Below are 20,173 nucleotides of genomic sequence, written 5' to 3'. Positions count from 1 at the left end.
TTTAAATTTCTGTAAGTAAAACTGATCCGGTAAAGAGGAAATCAAGAAGTTCATAGAAAAAAAAAAAAAAAAACACTGACGTAAAATGCATTGCATTGTTAAAAGTAATAAAATATCGAAAAACAATCTTACCTTTCGTTGTAAATAATTGAATACGAAAACGGCAATAAAAAAATTCGGATGATTTCTTTTTTGTTTATGTCAAAAATTGAAAATCTGGTCAAATTGTAGGGATTTCTTTACAAAATTAATACAATTTCAAATGTCCAATTCATTAAGAAATCCAAGAATAAATGAATATTGAAAAAGTTAAAAACTCAAAAACACGATTGAAACGTGGATTTAAAAAATGGATGAACAAAAATTGAAAGTTTAAAATGAAAATATATGAAGATTAAAAAATATTAAAAGATAAAACGTTATAATGAAACGTTGTCCGTTTTTAAATGTCCGTTAATTACGTGTTAGAAAACGTTTTCCTCTCAACGTATTGTCCATTCATAAGACTAAAATAATTAAAAATGAGAAAAAGAATAAAACTAAGATATCTTTGTTCTGCGTTACTTACATGCTAACGGCCAAGAACAGTTTATATAAATATTTAAATGAATATATATTATGCAAATATATATTATGTAAATATATCTGTATGTCAATTAAAGTAGTGTGTGTGTATATATATATATATATATATATATATATATATATATATATATATATATATATATATATATAACAACATAACATTAACCATCGTTGGTAGTTTTATTTTATTCTTATATATATATATATATATATATATATATATATATATATTTAAATATATATATATTTAAAAATATAGATATATCTTTATATATATATATATCTTTATTATATATTTATATATATGTATATCTAAAACATAAATTCATATCTTTATATATATATATATATATATATATATATATATATATATATATATATATATATATATATATGTTAAAATATATAGTTATTATATATTCAGATATATTGCATATATATATATATGTGTGTTAAAATATATAGTTATTATATATTCAGATATATTGCATATATATATATAAATATTCAGATACACACACACACATATATATATATATATATATATATATAATTTTTTTTTAATATATATTTCTAATAATAAATCTATGTTTTTTTTTATTGCAATTTCACTGCAAAATAGGCAGAATGCCACTTTGATAAAGGGGACAACTATTTGGTACATAATTTCTAGGGGTACTATGTAGGGAGCTGAGGAGCAAGATGTATGTTTGTATTACATTTGAACTTCTGCATGTCAGTACAGTCAGGGATACAGAAATCCGGAAGGCAATTCCAAAGTTTTTACATCTTTTACAGCTACGGATTTCTAATGCATAAGGGTGGAATTTTGCTGTTTGTATGGTTTGTCTGGGGTGTTTACGTCGAAGGGGCACAAGGGCTTGAAGTTCGTCGGAGCACCTTCCATTAAAGTACTTGTAAAACAGGCAAGGGATGCAACATTTCGTCAATGGGACAACAGTTTAAGCCTAACGAATAGTGCGGGATATATTAAGTTGGCGACTCTCTTTTGGACCCTGTTTGAAGTGGAGACAAGTAGCAGATTCACAAGCCCAAATATGGCAACAATACTATATACATGGCAACAATACTATATACATGGTAACAATACTATATACATGGCAACAATACTATATACATGGCAACAATACTATATACATGGCAACAATACTACATACATGGAAACAATACTATATACATGGCAACAATACTACATACATGGCAACAATACTATATACATGGCAACAATACTACATACATGGAAACAATACCATATACATGGCAACAATACTATATACATGGCAACAATACTATATACATGGCAACAATACTATATACATGGCAACAATACTACATACATGGAAACAATACTATATACATGGCAACAATACTACATACATGGCAACAATACTATATACATGGCAACAATACTACATACATGGAAACAATACCATATACATGGCAACAATACTATATACATGGCAACAATACTACATACATGGAAACAATACTATATACATGGCAACAATACTACATACATGGCAACAATACTATATACATGGCAACAATACTATATACATGGCAACAATACTACATACATGGCAACAATACTATACACATGGCAACAATACTACATACATGGTAACAATACTATATACATGGCAACCATACTATATACATGGTAACAATACCATATACATGGTAACAATACTATATAACATTGGTGAATGGTGACATTGTAAACGCACAGGAGACTCTCAGGCGTAAGTAACTTTATAACACGGTGGTTTAGCGCATGTTCTTTGCAGCAGACTTGGCAATGCACTCAATGTATCTGTTCCAACTCATGTTACACCTGAACGTTAAGCCGATGAGTTTGAAAGAAGTATTTTCAGATAATGTAGTCATGTCTATTAGTGATTGAGAATGTTTCTTGTAATTATTAAAGACAAGGAGCTTAGTCTTAACAGTATTGAATGTGACCATCCATTTTGTTCCCCGTTTTGCCTTTGATAGGTTTTCATTCGTTTTCCCCTCGTGTCTGTTATAGAGCGTAGTGTCGTCAGCAAATATACCCATCTCAGAGCCAATTTCATCAGGGGTCATTTATGAATATTAGGAATAATTAGATTCGTTGATCGACCCCTGTTAATTATTCGTCTAGTAAAACCATAGGATATGATTTTCGTGAGAATGCCATTATTTAATATCTCCAGTTCGGTTGGTTTCGATAAATTGCCAACAGTAACTGTTGCCAAATCCAATTTTTTTCTATCACAAAATTTTAAACAAAAGTCTTTTCATCTTTTTTACATAATCCTCAATACCAACAAGCCGAATTTAAAAATTACTTCTATGCAAAAATTAACACTGATTTATATTAATCGCTTTCAAATAATTTTCATATAAAATTCACATAAATATATTAGTGTTAAACCTATTCAATATCTTCATACACACATTTTAACATAGTTTATGCTTTACTAAAACAGAGATGACTAACTTTAAAAAAAACTCACGGTGTTTTCCAACACGTTTCCATGGGACTGCTTCCTTGTAGACTAAAACATAGTCTTCTTAAAATCAAATGTCACCAAGTACTCTAACATATATAACACGCTGGTTAGAGTGTTCGGTAATGGACTGAGAGCCTGGAATTCACTCCTCGGTCGAATCATACTAAAGACAGAGTAATGGAGTGCTCCTTGGAAAAAGAGTAGCGTCCCTCCACTATGCCTTGGTGTAGTTGATAATAAAAGGGGAAAAACTATAGCTAAACGATAAAACCATCATTCGATTCTGCTTTGCATGTAATTCGCTATCAACATATCGAACTTCTTTCTGTAAATATTGATCGACAACATTGTTTATGTAACTATTGATTGTAATGGAACACATACACCAGGTATGTTGCGAACGACGCTTGGAAAATGGTGGGATCATTCTACCGCTCCAATAGATATCTCACTACTGATGTAATTCTCTATCTGTATAAAAGCCAAGTACGTCCAACGATGGAGTACTGCTGCCACATCTGGACAGCAGCTGCTAAAAGCAGCCAATCCTGCCTTGACAGAGTACAAAATGACTTCGTGGCCTAGTGGGGGATGTCCGTTTCTCTTCTTCTCTTCCCTGCAGCCTCTCTCCCACAGAAGAGACGTTGGGAGCCTGCCTTTGTTTTATCCTTATTTCCATGGCAAGTGTTCGTCTAAGCTCCAATCTCTCGTCCCCCCTCGCCAATCTTTCACGAAAACACCCGTCTAGCTGAAACTACTGTCATTAATTTTCCCGACTCCTTATCTCTGTCTAAATCCAAACGTAGATTCCATGAGCAGAGCTTCTTTCTTAGAAGTGCACGACTGTTGAACTTTATTCTGTTTGCTTGTTTCATATCTGGCTACAAATTGGATGTCTTCAAGTCTAACATAAACACATTTCTTACAAACCGCTCTTTTACGTAAGACACTCTATCAAATATCCAATACTAATGATTACTACGATACTATCTCATTGATTACTGCACATGCAATAACCCTTATCCTCGAGTGGCTCCCTGGCCTTGATAAGTGGTGACGTCCATGTAAAAAAAACCTTCTTTATGTAACTTCCTTTATAAAAATTTGTCCATATTTATATCTTATATTCTATGCACTTTTTAAATAGAAGAATTCTTTAAGTAAGCAAAAGAAAAGACAACGATTTTAAATTCTAATCTCAGATGTTCACTGAGCGGATTTTTCCCGCTTTTTTCCAGTTGACAAATACGGAGGCCTAAGTAATTATTTCTGACATGGGCCTTATCTCTCATTTGTATTTCTGATATGTTTGCTGTCAACAAGAAAGTAAGTCATATGGGTCACCGTACTTGAAAAATGATCACATTTCACTCATAAGTAAGTTTACTTTTATAAACACCCCCCACGACAAATTTTCCATTTTTTATTCTGTTGAAGTAATACATGAGATTTTGATTTAAAGTATTTTATTTCTTCTCAATGCAATGCTTTTTTGTTAATATCAAGAAAAAAACATTGAATGAAATAGAAAAAATATTGTAAGTGTCCAATATTTACTGGACAGTATTTTCAAATTATGAGGTTCCACTTAAAAAAATCAACGTGTTTTAGAAAAAAAAAAAGGTTTTAAACTTTTGACTTTACATGTAAATTTGCACAAAACTTATTCGCAGTTTTATCAAGTGTGTCAAACATTCCTCAAAAATTCTGACACACATAATCATGGTCATATGTATGTCGGCTGCTACAGGTATAATCAAAGAAAAGGCAAAAGTGGACAAGACATCTTTCACCTTTATGATTTATTAGGCTTTATTGACAAGGAGCAAGAATAGTCTGGGAAAATTCCAGCTCGAAAAGGGATGACTGTTTCTGCAGTCGAAGCTGAGATTCTAAAAGATGCTGTCTTCGAACTAAATGAACGGTCTACACACGGTATTTTAACGTTCACTAACAGCTGACCAAACATATGGGTAGAAAGAGAATACTTAGCTGAACAGCCAAGACCAAACATATGTGTAGAATTAGAAAGCGATCTTTTAAAACAGCTCGAACTCACAAGGTTTACGATAATGTATGATTGAGTCTATGAATGTTGCGTTGCTCTTAGAAAAGGCAGCGGATGATTTTCCAAGATTATTAATCAATATTAATTACATAAAGAAGGTCGCCATGTTAATAGCGAGTGACTTGCAAAACAGAATCGAATGATGGTTTTATCGTTTGGCTGTAGTTTTCCCCTTTTACTATCAACTACACCAAGGCATAGTGGAGGGGGGCGCTACTCGTTTCCCCAGGATCACTCCACTTTCTCTGTCTTTAGTATGATTCGACCGAGGAGTGAATTCCAAGCTCACAGTCCATTACTGAACACTCTAACCAGCGTGTTATATATGTTAGAGTACTTGGTGACATTTGATTTAAAGAAGACTATGTTGTAGTCTACAAGGAATCAGTCCCATGGTAATGTGCTCCATAGACGAGGAGCTCTTACATGTTCAGAGAAATTTCTCCTGTGACTGGGCCCATGAAAGCCAAAGGAAAATCTTGACGTTTCTGATTTTTTTAGATGAGGGTTGATTATTTTTATTATTATTCGTCGAACTACTGTTCTCATCTTGAGTGTGATTTTCACAACGTTTCGGTCGATATAACCTCCGACCTTCTTTAGGTGTATCTTGTCGAACCCGGGAGTGTCCAAATTCCCGGGTTCGACAGAAACATTCCTGAGTTCGACAAGATACACCTGAAGAAGGTCGGATGTTATATCGACCGAAACATTGTGAAAATCACACTCAAGATGAGAACAGTAGTTCGACGAATAATAATACAGAAAGTCGTCTTGTGATGAAAAAACCGGGAGTTTTGAAGTTATTCATCTCTGTTTTAGTAAAGCATAAATTATGTTAAAATGTGTGTGAAATTTATGTGAATTTTATATGAAAATGAGTTGAAAGTATTCATATAAATCAGTGTTAATTTTTGCATAGAAGTAATTTTTAAATTCGGCTTGTTGGTATTGAGGATTAAGTAAAAAAAGATGAAAAGACTTTTGTTTAAAATGTTGTGATAGAAAAAAAATTTGGATTTTGACGATACATTGAGTTCATTGCTTAACGTTCAGGAGGAACATGAGTTGGAACAGATATATTGAGTTCATTGCCAAGGCTGCTGCAAAGAAGATGGGCTTAACCACCGTGCTATAAAGTTACTTACGCCTGAGAGTATCGTTGTCCTTTTATTTTTGCCATGTATATAGTATTGTTGCAGTATATCTGAATATATAATAACTATATATTTTAACATATATATATATAAAGATATAGATATATGTCTTAAGATATATACACCTATATAAATTAATATATATATATTTAAATATATATATATATATTTAATTATACATGTATATATATACGCTACTTTAATTGAAATAATATATATTTGCATAATATATATTATGTAAAGTATTTATGCAGTATATCTGAATATATAATAACTATATATTTTAACATATATATATGTATATAAAGATATAGATATATGTCTTAAGATATATACACATATATATTAAAGATATATATATATATATTTAAATATACATGTATACATATATACGCTACTTTAATTGAAATACAGATATATTTACATAATATATATTTGCATAATATATATTATGTAAAGTATTTATGCAGTATATCTGAATATATAATAACTATATATTTTAACATATATATATAAAGATATAGATATATGTCTTAAGATATATACACATATATATATTAAAGATATATATATATATATAAAGATATATATATATATCTTTAAATATATATATATATGTAAATATACATATATTCAAATATACATATATTTAAATATATACACATACACACACACACACACATATATATATATATACGCTACTTTAATTGAAATACAGATATATTTACATAATATATATTTGCATAATATATATTCATTTAAGCATTGATATAAACTGTTCTTGGCCATTAGCATATAAGTAACGCAGAACAAAGATATCTTAGTTTTATTCGTTTTCTCATTTTTAATTATTTTAGTCTTATGAATGGACAATACATTGATAGGAAAACGTTTTCTAACACGTAATTAACAGACATTTAAAAACTGAACACGTTTCATTATAACGTTTTATTTTTTTAATCTTTTTTAATCTTCATATATGTTCATTTTAAACTTTCATTTTTTGTTCATCCATTTTTAAAATCCACGTTTCAAACGTGTTTTTGAGTTTTTTAAAACTTTTTCAATATTCATTTATTCTTGGATTTCTTAATGAATTGGACATTTGAAATTGTATTAATTTTGTAAAGAAATCCCTACAAATTGACCAAATTTTAAATTTTTGACATAAACAAAAAAGAAATCATCCAAATTTTTTATTGCCGTTTTCGTATTCAATTGTTTACAACGAAAGGTAAGATTGTTTTTCGATATTTTATTACTTTTAACAATGCAATGCATTTTACGTCAGTATTTTTTTTTTCTATGAACTTCTCGATTTCCTCTTTGCCGGATCAGTTTTACTTACAGAAATTTAAACGGTAAAGAAATTGAAATGGTAAAATGTGTAGTTTTTCACTTTAAATGAATGTCGACTGTGAAGTCATTTTAACGTTCAATATTTTAAATTGGTTCCTCCAAAATTGTGTACAGGAATTTATAGAAAGCAATTTTCTATCTAAAAAAATCTTCTTTTTTTTTTTAATTTTCTTTGGAAACTAAAAATTTCGTACTCATGCAGAAAGTGATCCGTGCTGAAATAATAACGTTATTATTTAAAAAGCCATTCTTAACATGAGGAGAGTGTTTTGTACGTATTGTGTACTTTAACCTTACAATTGTTGGTCCTGGTCGCGGTAAGAGTTCCCTGCCGAACACCCTAAAAAAACAATGACTTCTCCCCGCGCAGGCGCAAAGGACATGTTTTAGTTGCCATAGTAACAAAACTTTTTATCGACATTGATTTACTGTTTATGGATATTGAAATAAAATACATTACTACACATTTATTAATAATATCTCACTTTTAATAACTTTTATCGACTTTTTAAAACTTTTTTTACTCTTTTTAAATGACAACGTTAATGTTTATGAATATTGAAATAAAATACATTACTACACATTTATTAATATCTTTCTTGTTTTTTACTCTTTATGTGTCAATTTTATCGACTTTTTCTTTTCTTATATTGAAATATTATATATATGAAATATTGAAATTATTCTTATTTTTACTATTGAAATAAAAGACATTACTACACATTTATTAATATCTTCTTGAATATTAAAATTTCCCAACTTTTTTCATTTCTATGTGTTTTTAGTTTTGTGTGTTGAATGAAACTTTTTTTTTTCATTACAACAATAGTTATCTGACAAACGACATCTGTCGGCGGTTCTTGAAATTTACTTACCACAAAATGGTGATAGAATAATAATTTTACTTACGTTTAATTAATGTTATTTTCTTTTTTAAATAGCATTTTCTTTTTAAATGACGACGTTTTTACTGTTTATGAATATTAAAAGAAAAATAATTACTAAACATTTATTAATAAGAAAATGGGTGCTAGTGCACTTATGATCCGCGCTATATTTTAAATCGTATTTCTAAGCATAAAGTTTAATGTTTTTTCGTGCTGAAATAACGTTATTATTAAAAAAGCCATTCTTAACATGGGGAGGGTGCAAATTCGCCTAAAAAAGTAGAATCTCATTTTACGGAATTAGCTAAGAGTGTTAATTTACAATAGCACATATGGCACCATTGGCACTTCTGCACGTCAGTAACATGAAGCGAATGCGTGTAATTTAGTTTCAAGAACCGCCGACAGATGTCGTTTGTCAGCCAAAGAACCGGGGTCGATAACTATTGTTGTAATGAAAAAAAAAGTTTCATTCAACACACAAAACTAAAAACACATAGAAATGAAAAAAGTTGGGAAATTATTTTAATATTCATTTTAAGAAAATGCTATTAAAAAAGAAAAAGTCGATAAAAGTGAGACATAAACAGTAAAACAGTAAAAAAAAAGATATTATTAATAAATGTGTAAAACGTAGTCATTTAAAACAGAAAAGAAAAAGTCGATAAAAGTGACACAAACAGAAAAAAAGAAGATATTATTAATAAATGTGTAGTAATGTCTTTTATTTCAATATTCAATATAAGAATAATTTCAATATTTCATATATATAATATTTCAATATAAGAAAAGAAAAAGTCGATAAATTGACACATAAACAGTAAAAAAAAAAAGATATTAATAAATGTGTAGTAATGTATTTTATTTCAATATTCATAAACAGTAAATCAATGTCGATAAAAAGTTTTGTTACTATTGCAACTAAAACATGTCCTTTGCGCCTGCGCGGGGAGAAGTCATTGTTTTTTTAGGGTGTTCGGCAGGGAACTCTTACTGCGACCAGTACCCAATTGAATAAAAAAAAAACATATAAAACTTCAATTAAACGTGGAAATACGATTTAAAAAAATAGTGCGGATCACTCTCTGCATTAGCATTGGCAGGAGTTGCGTCCCTTGATTTCCCTGTAAACTGCAATCCTCCCAAAATAAGTAGTTTTTATAATTCTTTTGACTGTCAAATAATTTACGTCGCTAAACTAAACATTTACCTCGCAATCTTTTATAATAAAATTATATGGATTATTAGGACAACTGTTTGAAATGTTTTTAAAACGTTCCAGCTCGCGTGTGTGAGGGGTGAGGGGGTGTGAAAAAAAAATTGCCGCAGCCTTTTTTTTTTTCAATGTTTTTACCTAAGGAAAATACCGTTGGTTCGTTGGATTTTTCTTAGTCGCATAAAGACTACCTTTTATAATACTAATGTTATTAATTTTCTTACATTAAAAAAAATCGTGTCAGCATTTTTATTTATATATTGATTTAAAAAAATATATATATCGCTAAAAGCGAGTTGTCTCCCGCTACACAATGACTGATTGTAAAACTGCGCCCTAAACTTGATAAAAACACAGCTTTTTTACACAAGGAATAAAATAATGATTACACTGTGTTGGTTACGGTGTCATAAATTCATTGTTTTTTAGCAGTTGATTTTCTTTTTAAATAATTTCACGTTTAAATCGTGTTTTAAATATGATTCTTTTATATATATATATATATATATATATATATATATATATATATATATATATATATATATATATATATATATATATATATATATATGTATAAGGAATTAAAAAAATATACCAGCGGTGGTCGGTGGTTGACGTTATGTTTAAAGAAAAAATTAGAAAAAACCGAATGAAATCATTAAAAAATCAACGTTTCGTCCCTGTCTCAAAGGACATCTTCAGGATAATTGAGATAAAAATGTGATAAAAGAAAAAGTCATAGATCGTGCGAAAAAAGACAGTTTTTTAAAATCCAACCCATGTTGGGAAAGGATGAAATATGTGTGCGCACACATATTTCATCCTTTCCCAACATGGGTTGGATTTTAAAAAACTGTCTTTTTTCGCACGATCTATGACTTTTTCTTTTATCACATTTTTATCTCAATTATCCTGAAGATGTCCTTTGAGACAGGGACGAAACGTTGATTTTTTAATGATTTCATTCGGTTTTTTCTAATTTTTTCTTTAAACATATATATATATATATATATATATATATATATATATATATATATATATATATATATATATATATATATTCGGATTAAGAATGGGCAAATCATTAAAACTTAACAGGAAAAAATTCTTAAGAAATTACTTAAGAACTTTTTTACATGAGGAACAAAATAATGATTACACCGTGTTACGATGAACTAAATTTGTTGTTCTTTAGCAGTTTATTTTCTCTTTAAATAATTTTACGTTTAAATCGTGTTTTCATCTTTTAATTTTCATTCTTTTATATTTTCATATATTTTATTTCTTAATGAATTGGACACACAACATAAAAGTTGTATCAATTTACTAAAGAAATCCTACCAAACAAAACAAATTTTGTGTTTGGGAAGCAAAAGAAGACCCCCCCTTTTTTTTGCCGTATTGAATTCCTTGAAAGGTAAGTTTTTTTGTGTTTTTTTTTTACACTTCAAGAAAAATTCCGTTCAATATGTTTTAAAATAATCTTAAAAATCGAATAAATTGTAATAAAAAAAAAGATTCCTCCATGCTTTACGTGAATAAAAAAATATGAATCTCTAGGTGTATCAGAATTTTTGGGGAATTTTTGACACCCCTAACAGAAAACTGCGAATAAAATATAGAAAACTCGTAATTTTTCTTTCTAAAGTGGGTTATTTATTTTCTTTATAGAATATACTTCCAAAATAAACTATTTAAGTTGTTTAAAAAATAATAGAAATATTATTTTTCATTTTTTTAAAAACAGTGTTTACAAAGTGCGTGCGTGCGCTCAGGCAGCCATTTTGTTACGTAATGAAATCAATTGATTTTTACGAGATGAATATTTTTCAATTTTTAAACTTTAAAAATCTATCAAAATTTTCCTATTGGTTCAATGTTTACGTTTTTTTCAGGGTGAATGTAAAATTTTATGCTCTTTCCGATAAACTGAATAGAATATTTTAGACAAATGTTGTTTTATAAATTCACCCCCCCATTTTGAAATGTCTATGAGAATTTTAATAATTAATTTTTGTGCACACGTTTTATATATCACAAATTGAAGATAAAACATGAATAAATAAAATACTCAAATTTAAAACAAAAAAAAATACTTATCTGTAAATTTACCGGTAAAGTCCAAAATGTAAATCCTTCTTTTTTCGATAACCACGTGTTCTTTGTTGTTGTTGTTTTTTTGTTTTTTTTTCTTTAAGTGGAAGCTTATTTTTTGTTTAGAATTTTCCAGTCAATATTTTTCGGTCAGTGTATATTTTTATATTTAATTCCTGGTTTCCTTTTTTTCGATATAAAAAAAAACGATACCGTATAATGCAGATTTATAGTATAATAAATAAAAAATTCAGGTATTTCTTTGAGATATTAAAAAAATTACATTTCATATGCTCGTTAATCTGTAATCCGTGTAAATCCAAAAATAAAAGATCCAAGTTTTCATGTATGATAGCATAAACACGCCAACAGTAAAAAAAGGACGATAAGTTATCTCCCTTTGGTATTTATAAGTCGGACAGAAAAACCATAAGCATTCTTTTAAACTGGTCGACACTGTCGCTGCTAACCCAAGTTTACGTTCTGTGTTAAGAATTTCAGTCTCTGGTTTCTTTTTGCAATTATTACCAAATTTTATATATATATCGGTATTTTCATTTATTATATATTGACTCCTGTCACGACTACGCAACTGTTTAGTGTTTCGTTTCATTTATATAGTTTTTGCATACCTCAGACTTATTTACTTGTCTTTAAAGAATTTTATTGGAATTATGGTGAGTTTATTTTTTTTTACCACACGTATTTTTTTACTTTCTGTAACTGATGAGCAAGTTGTATTTAAATTTTATTTTGACTTTTTAAAAACTTTTTTTGAGTAAAAAACATTAATTTTTCAGGTAATTTCTACACTTTATCGCCGAAAATGTTTCGGCGATAAAGTAAAAGTTACTACGTTTGTATTATTACTGTCTGTACACATAGATTAAAAAGAAAGTGGTCTAAAAACAAAAATATAGCAAATAAATGTTATCAAAGGCAAGATAAGTTACTTTTCTACCTAACTGGATATTATTTTAGTGTCTTTATTTGCAAAACAAACCCACATGTTGCATTGCAACATTTGGGTTTGTTTTGCACGCATAAGCAGTATCAGAATTTTTGTAGGAATTTTTAACACCCCTAACACGAAACTGCAAATAAAATATAAAAAAACTCGTAATTTCTCTTTTAAAAGTGGGTTGTTTATTTTCTTTATGGAATATACTTCCAAAATAAACTATTAAAGTAGTATAAAAAGTAATAGAAATATTATTTTTTTCTTTTTTAAAAAAACAGTAATGAAATTAATTGAATATTACGAGTTCAGTATTTTCAATTTTTAAACTTTAAAAATCTATCAAAATTTTTCTATTGATTTTATTTTTACGATATTTTCAGGGTCAATGTGAAATGTTATGCTCTTTCCAATAAACTGAATACAATATTTTAGACAAACGTTTTTTTAATTCACGCCCCCCATTTTCAAGTGTCTATTAAAAAATAAACAATTAATTTAGTCAAAGTTTTATGTATCATTGAAGAGAAAAGATCAATAAATAATATATTCAAATTTAAAACAAAAAAAGTACAGTTTTTTTTAGAAATTTACCTGTAAAATCCGAAGTTTAAAACCTTTTTTTAAAAAATCACGTTTTTTTTTGTTTTGTTTTTTTAAATAAAACCTTGCTTCTTGCTCTTTAATTGAAAAAAATAGGGTTTGAATTACATTTTTCGAGTTATTTCCGTTTTCAGCGCCCCCGAAAACCTTTAAAAGTGGAAAATTTGGAGGAATATAATCCCATATCGAGATTACTAACGTTTCTGAATTAGTATTTTTTTACACTTATAGGCTTCCGTAGATAACAAAGTGAGAATCTTAACATCCGGTTTCTTTAAACTTTCTTTAAAGACACGATTTATCGTGACATGTGGTGGAAAAATCCTTCCATTAAAAAAATACATGGATTATAATACATAAATATGAATAAATTCTCATACAGGAAGATTAAAAGAAAGCATATCATGTGGAACAGGTAAGTGATGTTTTGCCAGTTAAATAAATATCGTAAGATTCAACTAGTGTTATTTGTTCGACATTCCGTGAAATGTTAAGTGAAGAAATCCAAGGAAAAATAAATAAAATTGTTTATTTCTCTATTAAAGCTTTTATGATATTAAAATTTGGTCTTTGCTCGTTTTATTGAAATAAAATTTACGGGTTTAAATTACATTTTCATATTGTTATAATCTGATAGACGGATAGGTGTCTATTCAAACAAATGTTTGTTATGGCGACTTGGCTGAAAATTCTGATACACCTAATGAATCTCCGATTAAAAAAAATATTATTTAATCTTACATTTAGATTTTTGTCAAAAATGTGTTTATTTAAGTAAAACTTGTGTGATTTCTGATAAAAATAATGTTTATTATAATGACGACAATTGCCCTCGAAGTTGGTCGAATTGTTAGACAATTGAACACTAAATAAAGGCATGTGCAAAATGTATAGACGATGCTTAAAATGTATAAACAAGTTTACCTTTCCCTTTACTTAAGAAATTCACTGCAATTCAGAAAAATTAATTAAGTTTAATGATTTTTTTTAGTGTTTATCAAATAATGATCACGGAATGTAATTGACCCATGATTTCTATTTGAATATTTGTGAAAATTCACGCCAAATTAGGAAATTAACCATTTTTTATCAATTCCTTTAGTATTTATCAAATAATGATCACTAAATATGAGGAGCCCGTTATATATATATATATATATATATATATATATATATATATATATATATATATATATATATATATATATATATATATATATATATATATACATTCTTTTTTTAATTTTCGATTACTTTTTATTGTTTCATAGATACGTGCAAAATGTTTTTTTAAATTTTCGATTACTTTTTATTGAGTTTGATACGTACGTGCAAAATGATTTTTTAAAAATTTTCGATTATTTTTTATTGTGTTTGATGTGTACGTGCAAAATGAATAACCGATGCTACATATTTATAAACATGTTGACCCCTCTCTTAACTTAAAAACTTACCAAAATTCAGAAAATTAAACAATTTTAGGAAATTATCAGTATTTATCAAATAAAGATCACGGAATATATTGAACCCCTTATTTTTTTAAATCATAGTAGAAATTTTTTTTATTATTTTTCTTAACAAAAACACCTTTACTAAAGTTATTGTTATCGGTAGTAAATAAAAAAAAATTATTTTTGCTTTTTTTTTGAAAACCAAGCATCGTAAATTGTACAAGACTTTTTTCAGTAACACTTTGTAAAAAGTCCCTACACTCCATAATAACGAAATCGATATAACGCAAAGAAAAAATGTATGTGAAACTAATTGTGTTATCATTGAATGAATCATTGTTTATTTAATATTTTCACACAAAGAAAATATAATTAAAAAAATATTTTCTCGTTTTTAACGTTATATATATATATATATATATATATATATATAGCTTAATGTAAAAGGAAAAGGGAAAGATCAATTCCACATTCCTATCCTATTATATGTATATATATATATGTATATATATATGTATATATATATATATATATGTATATATATATATGTATATATATATGTATATATATATATATGTATATATATATATATAAGTATATATATATATACTATATACATATATATATATATTATTTATAACCATAACACAAAAAGATGGAGGAAGTGAGGAGGCATGGCTTTGGAAAACTTTTTACCCAAATTCGATGTTAAAAATATACCTTTTGTTGTAAAAACCTAAAGGATAAACATCTGGAGAAGATGATGGGGACAGGATATTTTTTTATGGAAACATAAATCGTAAAATTGCGTACTCATCAATGAAAAATCCAGGAAATAAACGAAGGTTGTAAAAAGAAAACGCCAGTCTTTGAATTTTCAACAAGATTTTACACTGTATATGCTCTGCACCTATTAAATAGATACATTGAGCTTAACTCAAAATTAACGGTGACTGGTTTTAAAATAACAATCTAGACCCGTTAAACGAAAACGGTATACATTGAAAGTAACGATATTTCAAAAACAAACCTTAAAAAAATATATGAGAGCAAATAATTAATAAAACATGTTACAAAACACTTTGAAAAAGAGTTAAAAACATATATAATCTGAAAGTGTTTTTAACATGTTTTATTAACTATTTGCTCTTATTATAAGCATTATCTCCTATTTGGTTTTATTGAACTTTTACATCTTGCTGAAATTACTTTATAAATATTAATTCTTTAATATTTATAATGTACTTTAGTTTTACCATCTTGGATCATTTTGGTAAATTTAATTGTAATTTTATATATATATATATATATATATATATATATATATATATATATATAAAATAAAAATTACAATAAGTTTACCAAGGAAATCAAAATGGTAAACTTAAAATATATTATAAATATTAAAGAGTTAATATTTACAAGTAAAGTAATCTCAACCAGATGTAAAATCTCAATAAAACAGAAAAGGAAATACAGCTTATAATACGAACAAATGATTAATAAAACATGTTAAAAGACATCTTGAAAAAGATCCATTCATGTAAATTCTTTTTATCATTTTTCTTTTACATCCTATTCCCCTTACCTCACCCTTTTTTTAACCAAGTAAGATCTGTGACTGACTTGTAGTTTCATTAAATACTTTTATATGCAAAACCGATCCTGCATTTTTCTAATTCCTGCTCTGTGATGAGAAGCAGAGTATTTCTTCGAAACTCCGCGGATTAAGGACTATCCCCTTATCTTGTGCTTCCTTTTGTAAAATTAAATATGTTTTTAACTCTTTCTCAAGATGTCTTTTAACATGTTTTATTAATCATTTGTTCATATATATATATATATATATATATATATATATATATATATATGTTCCGTACATGAATGAACGTGTAATCTACAGCTTAACATAATTTTTATATAATTTCGAAAAACTATCGTTTGCTACTGTAATCGAGATCACTTTTTCTATAAAGTTGATATAAAATGAGCACCTTTTTATTGGCCATCACCAATTAGAAAAACCTTAAAGTAGGAAAAATAATAGAAAATATTTATTATCTAAGCCTGTGGAGTTTACATTCAAAAAATTAAAATCTATTTTTAACGCTTTGTTACATTAGAAGGGCTGTCCCCTTCTCATGTAAGTAAGAATGCAGACTAGATAAATGAAAATGAGATTAGAAAAAGGCTAGAATCGAACCCTGTAGGTAAGTGGATAATTGAAATCCTAGGAATGAAATCCATTGCTAATTCTTTTAGAAATAACTTAATATTATTCATGCCGGAAAAAGGCGATTGTCCATTCTTTTAGAATAACTGTATATTAAATATGTCAATTAAAAGAATGGACAATGCGAGTTAATAAATTAAAAATAGGTTAGATATTGAACAATTAAAATTGGAACTTCTTTTTTGGCCAAAAGTGTGTTTGGACGGACATATGTAGAAAAGATGATATACTCACGTTAGTTGACAGTAGGTCTCTGACGTCATAAACAAAAGAATTTCTCAATATATTGAATTGGAGAGTTCAAAGTTAGGAAGTTGATTAGAGTGATAGAGTCGGGAGCGACTTAGTGGAGTTGATCCCCTTAGAAGTGGAGGGTAGAAGAGAGACCATGTTTGAATTCCTGATCATCAAATGGCAATCAGATGAATAAAGAAAATCACTATTAATATTTTGTAATTGTATTGTCTTTGTGTTGTCTTTAAAACCGAAAAGGTAAATGTGTGTTGTCCTCATCTTTAATTAACTTTGCATAACTCTCCCCTCAAGTAATGTGTACCCCTCCTCTGTGTTAACAAGAATTGTGTAAATGTCCCAGCTCCCTTATAACAATATGAAGTCCCCAAGAATCGTCACAGTCGTCATCGTGTGTAGTCTATATAAATGTCTTTATCATCCTTGTTCTGTGTTCCTCTTTTAAGTGAGTTCCGAATATGTCCCCCTATGCATACAGTCGTCGTTGTGTGTGTAATAGATATAAATGTTTTGAGTCTCTGTTATACATGTTTCGTTATAGATGTCTCCAATATGAACCCCCACAACACAACATTATTGATTTATCCTAGTCACGGCACCAAACATAATACTAGCCTGCATTTCATAAACCACATGCAAAATTATGAAAATTATGTACTAAGCCTGGTCAACTTGCACATTATTGCAATCGAAGTATGGTCCATAATATGTAACTCCTTTGCAGGTGCCACATTTTCTTTTACTATTCTGCAAAACGTAACTTTTAAAAATGCTTAAAACTTGTAATTCAACTTCAATATATTTCATCAGGCCATTAAGACATACGTTGTGAAACACAGGAGTTCTTATTTGCAATTGAATGGCGGGAACTACCAATTTTATGACGTCATACCATCTTATCTGAACTTCATAACCCAAATGCTTATTGGATAGTGGCAGTTAAGAAATGAGAACTAAGCCTTGTCAACCTGCACATAAGGTAACCTTACCGACATCAACAGGCAATTCTTATTTGTATAATTTGTACAAACAGTAAAGAGGTGATTAACTACAATATAGATATTAAGAGTTTAAGAATTACCTCTTGAAATATGGCACTTAACTATCCACTGCTAATTTTATTACTTAACATCATCTTAATACTATATTAACGACATGCAAAACTGACAAAGCATTAGGTGTAGCAAACATGAAAACTCTCGACGAGTGAAATTTGCTATACAAACAGTAAAGAGGATAATTATGTACAATATGGATATTCAGGGTTCGTTCAATAATTACATCTTGAAATGTGGCACTTAACTGTCCACTGTTAATTTTAATACTTAATATCATCTTAGCACTTATGACGTGTTAGTTTTAATTAATAAATAGGTGGTAAGTTTATCCAATAATATTAAAATCAATAAATAAACAGATTACTATTATATAAGCAGCAACTAATAAATTTCGTTTATTTTTCTTATTTTCAGATGTTCCTGCTTGAACGCTATGTTAATGGACCATCATTTTCTTTAAACAGTATTCCATAGACAGTGATTTTCCTGACAGAAAACAGAAACACCTGTACAAAAGTTTATTTATATTTGAGAAGAGTTATTTTATCTGCATGATTTTGCAAGTAGTAATAAAAACGCACACATTTCGAAGATAATGTATATTTATGTTCCAATAAATCATAAGATATCAAATTTTAAAAAATTAAAAGACAATATATTGACTTTTGCACTAGGAAATGACTCTTACACAAGTAATAGATATGTGCGATTTCATTTTGCATAAAATCAAATGTGCGTCAATAACTGACAAATTACGACAGAAAGTAAAAGTAAAATGCTATATTGTTTGTAAGTGATCATTTTGTCGTAGCATCAACTTTATTAAAACATGCAGGTACACAGTAGGAAAAAGACACATTCTTGTGAAGTATGCGGATTTTCTTGTTCTCAAAAATCAAATTTAGTGACACATATGAGAACTCACACTGGGGAAAAGCCACATGCTTGTGACGTTTGCGGATATTTATTTTCACAAAAATCAAGTTTATTGAATCATATGAGAACTCACACTGGGGAAAAGCCACATGCTTGTGACGTTTGCGGATATTCCTTTTCGCAAAAATCACGGTTAGTGATACATATGAGAACTCATACTGGAGAAAAGCCATATTCTTGTGAAGTGTGTGCATATTCTTGTTCTGAAAAAACAAAGTTAGCGAGACATATGAGATCTCACACTGGGGAAACGCCATATGCTTGTGAAGTATGTGGATATTCTTGTTCTCAAAAATCATATTTAGTGATTCATATGAGGTCTCACACCGGCGAAAAGCCACATTCTTGTGAAGTGTGTGGATATTCTTTTTCTAGAAAATCACACTTAAATGTTCATATGAGAACTCACACCGGCGAAAAACCATATTCTTGTGAAGTATGCGGATATTCTTTTTCTAGAAAAGCACATTTAAATACTCATATTAGAACTCACACTGGAGAAAAACCATATTCTTGCTCAGTGTGTGAATATTCTTGTTCTCATAAATCAAGTTTAGTGATACATACAAAGAAAACACACAGTTCATGAAATGCAGATTTTTGTAAAGTTTCATGCTTAAAATCAGCTTTTCTTGTTACATACGAGAATTCACAGTGTAAAAAGTACAGAAAAGTTATTGGAAACATTTTACCAGGAGTATATAGACAGGGATGCTTCACTCCAATAACTCAGAAGTTGGAGACTTTGATGAGGAAATACTCATTGTATACGGTCATAGTCAGGTCTTACAAATTGATTT

The sequence above is a fragment of the Euprymna scolopes genome, chromosome 46 (assembly GCF_053919585.1).
Source record: "Euprymna scolopes isolate OS-2025 chromosome 46, ASM5391958v1, whole genome shotgun sequence".
NCBI classification, from domain to species: Eukaryota; Metazoa; Mollusca; class Cephalopoda; order Sepiida; family Sepiolidae; genus Euprymna; species Euprymna scolopes.
This window is presented reverse-complemented; position numbering follows the sequence as displayed.